A 10,473-nucleotide genomic window follows, 5' to 3' on the forward strand; every position below is an offset into this window, starting at 1 on the left:
TTGATGTAAATACCATCCTTTGATGGTAGCAACACTAAGAATGCATCTAACAGTTACAAGCTTTGCAACAGGTGAGAAAGTTTCAGTGTAATCTATGCCTTCTTGTTCAGTGTAGCCTTTATCTACAAGTCTAGTTTTAAGTTTTTCTACAGTACCATCAGACTTGAATTTAATGCGATAGACATACTTACATCTAATTGCTTCTTTTCCTTTAGGCAAATCAGTGATGGTCCAAGTATGATTATTTTCCAAAGCTTCAATTTCAGCATCCATAGCTTTGCACCACTCAGGATCTTTAATTGCTTGGTTAAATGAATTTGGCTCATTTTGAATGGAAATAGATGAGGAAAAAGCTTGAAAAGAAGGATTAAAATGCTTGTAAGATAAGTAATCAGAGAGAGAAAAAAAACTTACCATTTTCTAAAGGATCTGCTTTGGAGTCTAATTGCTGAGGTGAGGAAAGCCTGACTTGTTGGCAGTGAAAATCCTTCATATATTGAGGAGCAGTTTTGTGTCTAGTGGATCTGCGAAGTGCAGGGGCAGTAGGCAACGAAAGAACGAGATTAATTGGTGGAGAAGAGGGTGAAAAGGAGGAGGGAGTAAGGCAATCAGTGGAGACAATGGGAGGAGTATGGTGTGAAGGAGAAGAAATTATGGGAGTAGAAGAGTTGGAAGTTGGAAAATCTGAGAAAGGTGCTAAGGGAGGAGAAAAAATGGGTGTAGGTGAGTTTGTGGAAGGAGGTAAGAGAGGAGTTTGAAAAGGATAAGTAAATTCATGAAAAGTAACATCCCTTGAAATGAAAATGGTGCTAGTTTTGAGATCTAAAAGTTTGTAGCCCTTGGTACCAAAAGGATAATCAAGGAATGCACATGCACGACCTCTAAGGTCAATTTTTTTTTTTTTTTTTTTTTTTTCTGTTTTGGGTAAGTGTGGCAGCAAAACATAGGGAACCAAAAATTCTCATATGAGCATATTCGGGTTTCTTATTAAAAAGAAGCTCATAGGGAGTTTTATTGTGTAGAATGGGTGAGGGAAGCCTATTTATGATATATGTGGCTGTAAGGATGGATTCGGTCCAGTAAGTTAAAGGAAAACTAGCTTGGAAAAGAAGGGCACAAGCTACATTTAATAAATGTTGGTGCTTCCTCTCAACAATGCCATTTTGTTGAGGGGTTGCCACACAACTTTTGTGATGAATAATACCTTTTTGATTGAAAAATTTTTGCATGTTAAATTCAGCACCATTGTCACTTCTTAGAATTTTAATTTTCACTTGAAATTATGTCTCAACAAGATTGTAAAAAGCTTCAATGCATTTTCTTGTTTCGGTTTTGGCAACAAGCAAATAAAGCCATGTAGTTCGTGAAAAGTCATCAACAATAGTCAAGAAATACTTCGAGCCATCATGAGCAATTGTAGAGCAAGGGCCCCATAAGTCACAATGGATGAGCTCAAAGATTCTTGATGAAGAGTGTGAACTATTAGGAAAAGGTAAATGATGAAGTTTAGCTAAGGGGCAAATTGTGCAAGATTTTTCATTAATAGATGAAATTTACTTGTGTACAAGAGAATCTGAAATGAAATGTAATCGAGGAAATGATAAATGGCCTAGACGACAATGCCATAGGTGAGTATTAGAAACAGAGTTTGCAATGGAAATAAAACAATTGGAATTTTTATTGTTGCTGTATGAGTTTGTCGAAAGGAAAGTGGACAGAGTTGAGGGGAGAACTTCTTTGCAAATGAGGTGGTACAAGCCATGCTTGAGCTCACCCTTCCCAATCGTTATCCATGAGTGCAGGTCCTGAATAAAACAGTGAGTGGAAAAGAAGAGCAAACAACAATGGAGGGTAGAAGTTAGTTTGTTTGCTGAAATAAGGTTGAAAGAAAAAGATGGCACACAGAGAACATCATGTAAAACAATAGAGTTCGTTAACTGAATTGTTCCAATGTGTGTAACAGGAGCAGAATGGCCATTAGGCAATTTTACAAAATAATTAACTGTGGATGTGATGGAGGTAAAAAAGTTGGTGCTGTAGACCATATGGTCTGTAGCACCTGTATCTAGTATCCAAGTGATGGAAGATGTATTTATGGATTTGTGTGTGTGTGTTGATAAAGAAATGAATGTACCAGACATTTTGAAACATGATGCTATGTGAAGAGAGGATTGAGGTGGGTTCCTGGAGTGAATAGCAGAAGCCGCAATTGGAGAATCCTGAGGTTGGATCAAGGCCATTAGTTGCTAAAATTGTTGCTTAGTCAAACCAAATTTGTCATCACTGTTGTCTTCAGAGTCATTGACAAATGAAAGAGAGGTCTGATTTGCAATGAAACTAGAGTTTTGTTGCTGCTTGGTATGATATTTGTGGCCAGGTGGATATCCATTGAGTTTGTAACATTTCTCAATGGTGTGGCCAGTCAGGTTGCAATGTGAGCAAACGGGAGGCTCAGAATTGCCAGCCTTAAAATAGGTCTCGAAGGTGTGACCAGTGATTTTATAGTTGCTGCAATATGGACGGTCTTTTTTAAAGGATTGGTTTGGTTTAGACTGAAATTTGGAAGGTCTCTTTACTGCCATAACCATGGTTTTGGGGGATGGGCTATGGGAGGTCATTTGGTGGTGTCGTTCTTGCTGTTGGACGAGAGAAAATACTTTGGGGACAGGGGGAATTGGATCCATAAGCATGATTTGGTCTCGGATGGGGGAATAAGAGTCGTTGAGACCCATTAAAAATTGCAGCACACAATCTCTTTAATATCTATCCAGCAAGGTTTTCATAGTACCACAATTGCAAGGGGGAATGTGATCATATACAAAAAGTTCATCCCATAGAGCTTTTAATTTGCCGTAGTAAATACTTACCGGATCATGGCGTTGAAGCAGAGCAGCCAGAGCCTTCTTAAGTTGATAAATACGGGGGACCATTTTGTTGGGAAAATCATTCTTGAAGGTCCAACCAGATCTCTCGAGTATCATCAACAAAGAGAACACTAGGCTGAAGAGAAGGACTGATTGAGTTTTGGAGCCAAGAAACGACCATGTCGTTACAGTGCTCCCAAAGCTCCAGTAAAGGGTCTTTCGGTTGAGATGGTTTGAGAAGTGATCCGGTGATAAAACCTAGTTTGTTTTTTGCGGAGCACGACGCATTGAGCGAGACCATGTGGCATAATTGTTTGTGGTAAGGAGGTCAGTGACAAGGGTTAAGGCTGGGTTATCACCATGGTCGAGGCGATATGGGTCGCCGAATCACTAAGATTAAGGTATGGAGATGATGTGTTTGATTTTGGGTTTGAGTGAAGTTCAGAAGAATTGGAGCTAGAAGTTGCCATTGAAAGTGCTCTCGCTGGCTCACTGATACCATGTAAGTAGGTGAAACAGTTGCAATTTGAATAAGGAAAAAGTAAAGAGCAGATCAATGGAGGAAAAGTTTCGTTTTCATTTACTGTAAAAATGATTTTGTATTTACAGGTCTGTGCTCTCGAGCATATATACAGAGAACCCTTTAACAAATTAACAAACTAAACCTTTCACACTATGCCAGCTAATAAACATTTACAAAAGAATAAAAAAACTGTTAACGCATACGACAATAAAAATGAAAGAGATTGAATGTATGAAACGACTTGTAGTTTTAGTCTTGGCCTATATTTGTTGACACTATCTGCTCCTCCCAATCAAGTCTAAGGGTGCGTTTAGATGTTTAACTGAATTGAGTTCAGTTAAGTTGAGTTGAGATGATAAAATATTGTTAGAATATTATTATTTATTATTATTATTATTTTAAGATTTGAAAAAGTTGAATTATTTATTATATTTTATGTTGAAATTTGAAAAAGTTATAATGATGATTTGAGATGAGTTGAGATAATTTTAAGTTTCAAACGAAGCCTAAAAATTCAGTCTAGGAGATCCCAACAAAAGTCAAATTGTCAAGTATTAATATATCTTAATTGATTATTTATTCTTTCTAAAAGGAAAAGGAAAACACATAGAAAGGTCAAGCAAGCTATCAGAATAAACATGTGCAACGAACCCTAGAATCCCAACATCCACATCTTCATTGTTTTCAGCATTTGATTTTGTGCATACCACATATTTGACCAGGGTGATAATATATGATACGACCTGTTAATTCGACATAAACACAATATGAGATTAATGGATTTGGATTTGATATAAATGAATTCGAGTCAAAACATGTTGACTCCATAAGACACTATTAATAAACGAGTCAATTTTAGGTCAACTCGCAAAAAGTGAAACCTATCATAAAAAAATAGATTCTTTCATATAGATCCCAATTATTTTTCTAAAACCAAACTTGTACTTCTTAAGTCTATAAAAATCATTTTCTAATATATATAAGACTGATTTTGAAAACAAAGTGAAATTAAGCACACCCAAAAGTTGTACTTCATTAATATTGCTATATAATACAATATTGGCAAACAAACAAGACGAACCAAGGGAAACAAACTCCTTAGGGGGGGGGTTTTTCCTGGCCGTTGCCTTTAAACTAGGGGTATCGATCCCTACAAGGGACCATGGCCAGGAGTTGGCCCCACTGGTCCCTGGTTCAAACTGACTAATTTGCAACACAGACGCATATAATATATATATATATATATATATATATATATATTATAGTATATATATAAAATGAATTTCTTTACAGTTTACCATTGGTAACATCAGCATGTATGTATATATAGATCGACCAAAGAAGTGCTAGGATTTGATTTTGTAGGGTGTGGACACAATCTAATCTTTTTGGGTCAATCTTCCTCCATACTCTGTCCTTTTCGATAGAAGGGATGCATACCAACACAGTCATTTTCAACATGTGTAAGCTGTCTGAATTCATTTACCTGTGAAAACATAAAAATTCAATGTAATTTGGACACAATCTAATCTTTTTTTGGGTCAATATTCCTCCATACTTTTGTCCTTTTTTGATAGATGAAATGCATGCATACCTTCCTGCCTGCCAATACATTCATTTTCAACAACACCCTCAAGCTGCTTAATTTCTCAATCCATTTATCAACAACTGCATAAACTTCAATAACAAGATCACCTCTTTTATTTTTTTTTTGGGTTTCAATTACAAGCAATGATCTACTAATGCAGACAAAAAAGGCATGGATAGATATATATCTACAAAGACTGGCATTCATTTTCTTTTCCCACACTATAGATCGACAGTGGTCTATTCAGTCGTGCCCTCTTTTGGTGGGCATGAGCATAAAACCATGATATTCAGCAACTTTGAAGACTAACTCGTTTGGTTTCAGAGACAAAAAAAATATCTCAGATCATCTCATCTCATCTAATCATTACATATTTATTAAATTTTTAAATAAAATACAATAAACAATTCAATTTTTTAAATTCTAAAATAAAAATAATAATAAAAATAATATTTTATTTGACTTTCAAGTATTATCTCATCTCAAATCATTATCCAAACCTCCGCTAAAGATAAGGAAATCTTGGAATAGAAAGATAATTAGCAGCTAGTGTGCATGCAGCATAACATTTATAACATGGCCCTGTCCCCTACGGGCCCCTTGTACTATGATGGAATCAATGGCGTCTCTCACGAACCATGGTAAAAAATAAAATAAAATGTATGCTACATTCATAGGGGTTGTTGGAGCTTTAATGCCATGGACATTAGTCTATGGGAAATTATCTGTGATGATCTACGGATGAAAATATGTGATTGTACTTGTTCATTCACCATTATATGAATGGTAGAAAGTTTTATTCATGTTCGTGAACCATTCTGTGTTTTAGTCTGTTAGGTTCACAAAGAGAATAATAAATAAATATATATATATTTATATATATATAAAATTTACAAATTGACGTTGTTTGATATAATTTATTACATCTATATTATAATAAGACATGTTTATAAAATAATTTGTTAAAGCTTTTAGACAACATTTTTCAAACTTGCATGTATATACAAAGAGTAATGCTAGATACACGTCCCAAATAGACAAGTCTCATACAAGTTTTTTGTAAAACAATAGATTCTACTAATAAAGAATAATTTTTTTTTATACTTTTTTAAGATGAAATTTATTTTTTTACAAGAATTTATATAAAACTTGTATATATAGAGTTTGTACAAATTATTTCTCGTATACGAATCTAAAAAATGTTTGGTCTTAAAAAACTTATTGCAGCCTGGTGTTGCTAACTTAGGAGATAGGCCCATGTGGGCTGAAGGATCTAAGTTGGGCCGAAACAACAAGAAGTGTAGTTATCAACAGTAGATTGGCCTAAATGGGCTGAGCTGATCAGCCTTATAAAACTCAATATGGAGATTTATTTTCTTTGAATATTATAGAAGAATTTGAAGCTAAAAATTTGGAGATTTATTTCAGGACGAAACGTAGATCACTTTAGCCAATAATATTAAGTTAGGAATGAATTTTAATATATTTATTTATGAACTTAACTTAAATTTAAAGTAGTTGTGAATTTATTACGTACCATATAAGCCCCGTTTGTCCTTCTTAGAGCACTACAACAAATAGTAATTTTTGAGACAAATTATTTTCTCGCGACTTTTACTTAGTAACAAATAATTACCTTTTGCGACGAATTCTTTTGTTGCGATAGAAACTTCCTTGCAAAAAGTCAATTTTTACATTCCCATCGTTCTCTAGTTTGAAATAGGGGCGACTCAATACAAATTGAGGTCTAAGATAAAATTTAAGTGAGTCATTTGTAATTATAATATAATAAAATATAAATTATTATATAAAATATTTTCAAAATTTTCAATAAAATGACATTTTATTTAAAATCTTTAAATACAGTTTTTGTGTATTTATATTTACAACAACAACATAAAATGAGGCCTCAATGCAGATTTTGTGCATCAATTTAGCAAGATCTTAAAAAATTATTTTAAATATAAATAATTCATTGCATTACTTATAAAAAAAAAGTCATTTTATTAAATATTAAACTTAGTATTATGGGGCTTGCACACATTGAAAACTATAAAAATTATTTAAAATTTATTTAATGAAATGGTTTTTATTTTATTTTTTTCAAAAAAAATTAAAAAAAACACCTCATTTTTATTTTTGGGGGCCATAGGCAATAACCTAAATGGCCTTACCATTGAGCCAGCCCTAGTCTGAAATTGACTACAAAACTATCTAGATTAACTTGCCGCTAAATGTAACTAGAAGAAAATTGACTTTTTGCGGCCAATTATTTTGTTGCGCAGAAAATTTGTTCACAAAAAATTATTTTTCTCGTTTCCATAATTTTATTTGCAATGAGTAAGAATTCGTCACAAAAATAGTTTTTGCAGTGACAACAAAATCGCCGCAATTAAGTTCGACGGAAAAAATCAATTCCTATGCCTTTTGTGTGTTTTATGGCGGTATTAAACTGCACCTAAATGTATCGGATGGTATTTAACTATTTACGGCAACACTAAATCACAGTAAAAAGATCACAATTAAAAACAAAAAAAAGGAGAAAATCCTAATCCCTAATGTCTAAATCAAATTTTCTTTCTTCTTCACCTTCTTTGAACCCCCACCCCCGACATCTCTCTCTTGCCATATATTCTATTTGTTAAATATTGAATTTTCTTCATAAACAATTTTTTTCAGAGAAAAAAATCATCGCACATTCGTTGGAAATATCTTGTCGTTAAAAGTTATTAATGACGACAAAAATATACCGTTGCGAAAGATACCACATTTAGCGACAACAATTTCGCCATAAGAAGGGTCTCATACTTGGTCCGAAAAAATCCCATCAAACCAAAATTGTCGCCAAAACTAACGCAATTGTGATAAAAGATTTGGTTCTCATCAATATTAGACAATTAATGTCGTCGTATATATGAACATCATAAAGACCAAAATAACTGTCACTAATAGAAAACTATCTGTGAGGAAGTATTGTCATCGCCAAGCTAGTTTTTGTTGTCAAAATTTATTTATCACAAATAATGCAATAGAAGCTGGAGTCTAGCATAGGTAACGAGTTAAATTCGTCGGTATTGTTTACTATTGGCGACAACTAACTCTCATAATTACACACCATGATTTAGAATTAATGACAAATGTTTATCATCATAAATAGTGACATGTATTTAGAATTAATGATAAATATATTTCATCACGTATTATTGCACAATTCTTCATTCTTTATAAATAAAAGACCAAATAATCATCAATATTAAGAAAAACTAATTTCAAATTTTAGTGATACAGCAAAATACATAAAATTAAAGTCATCATTTAAATCTAGTATCATTGTTCATAAAAACACTCAAATAAAGTTTGTTCTTTGCAAACCAAGATAGAAATGAGAAATTGAATCTCTTTAGGACTCTCTATGAGTCTTTCATTGTGCTATAATTTCTGAGAGGCGACGATCATGTTCACTTTGTTTATCTACCATATTATTGATATTTGATTAGATTTTGCCCTTTCTCCTTATAAACCTCATTTTGATTCTTGTATTCCTCTACTTGTTGAGTAAGTTGGATGACTTTGGATGAACGTGAAAATGATGGAATAGGCATGACATAATTTTCTAATCCTTTGGCATATCCAAATTTATGCCCCAAAACCTTATTGAAAATATCTCCTACAGTCCGTGATGATCCAACGACATTCTCTCATTCCATAAATCTTTTCATCCTATGCTACAAAAGCAAGAGCAAGTTTTTCTTAGAAAAATAAGTTAGTATATGTATGCATTGTTCTTGTCCATGTCCAATGCATCACCCAAGTAAAATAAAATCAATTAACGTTAAGAAATAAAATATCACAAAAGAAAAAACAAACATTAGTAACATCTCAAAGTTGAAATTGACTTTTTATTTTTGTTCATTGTTGTACAATATAGTTTACAACCATAGTTAAAATAAGTGAACAAGAGGTCTCATCTCATATTTCTAATACATTATTTTAAAATAATCATAAGAATCAATAATGCAAGAACATTCTAATTACATGGCGCCATAAAACACCAAATCTAAAAACTAATAAACAACAATGTAAATATCAAACTCTTGCACATAAAAAATAACTTCGCATATAACGTTTAAGTTACTTGTATCAAATCATCTATGAACTATAGAAAGAAAATAGTGCAAGATGGCATATTCTAACTCTAACTCAAAATGGAACTCTATATAATAACTTAGACAAAGACAATGAAAAACAAATATTAGATTTCTTAAACCAATAAAAAGAAAAGACTAAAAATATAACGTCTACATGCTAGAGTTGCGATAAAAAAATCAAGACTCAAGTTGAAGTAAGGTATTTTGCTAAGAAAAATGCATTACTTACATAATTTTCTTTTGTTGTAAGAGTCATGAAAAAGCCATCTTTCGAGTGTGTGAGTTTATAAAAATAAATTAGAGTAGTATCCTCCCCATGCTTCAATAGATTAAAAAGATTAAAAAAACTCTATATTATTAAAAATCACAATGTATAAATGACAATTAAAAAACATCTATTCTTCTAGAAGTTGAGCAAATGATATTGATCCAACCACATGATTAACTTTCAAGTAGCTTCTATTCAAAGCATTTTGATCACACAATTTCCCTAAAAACAAAAAAGAAAAGAAACCAAAAAGTGCAAGTTAATTCTAGGAGTAAAAACATAAAGGAAAAAAAAAAAAAAAAAAGAACTGCAAGGTTCATGAGTAGATAGCAGCTAGCCTCTTTGTCCATCCTAGTTCAATATTTATTTTATTTAGAACTGGAACTAGTGCCAACCAACTGGTTCTACCCTTAATAATTATACACATTCTCAAACTCCAATTCCATCACAAGCCTAATATATATACAACACCCACATAAACTCCAAGTCTACATTATTAAGAAATAATATAAATATCAATTTACATTTGTTTTCTCACGAAGAAAATATTTTTTTTATGCATGCAGCTTGTTAATGACAAAATTGATACTGCCTAATACAATAGCTTATGAATATGTACGTGACAAACTTTAACATTACTTAAAAGTTTAAAAATCCGAGATACCTTATATTTTGGATCTACCCATCGATCACACAATATATTCCAATCAGCTTGATTCAAATCATTTGGGACATGAGCAATCACTTATTCTTTTGTTGAGTATTTCTTGAATATCTTGTACAATGTATGGTGATAGTCATTGTAGCTTCTTTCTAACTTTGCTTTAATACTCTCTTTGACTTCATCTTAGCTCCAGTCAAGGAGAAACTCTCCATAAAACATAATTGAATTAAACAAATGAATTACATATTTTTTATACCAAAAAAAAGAAAATAATAAATAAGCACAATGATTAGTTATGCGGACCCGAGCGTAAAATTCCTCCTTATCTACTTCAGGGATGTGCTTCCAGCTTTTGCAAGTAATAGGGGCAAAATACCTAGTAATATAGCCTACCCTGCTAATAAAAGTATACTATTTG

Source organism: Juglans regia, chromosome 15 (genome assembly GCF_001411555.2).
Source record: "Juglans regia cultivar Chandler chromosome 15, Walnut 2.0, whole genome shotgun sequence".
NCBI lineage: Eukaryota > Viridiplantae > Streptophyta > Magnoliopsida > Fagales > Juglandaceae > Juglans > Juglans regia.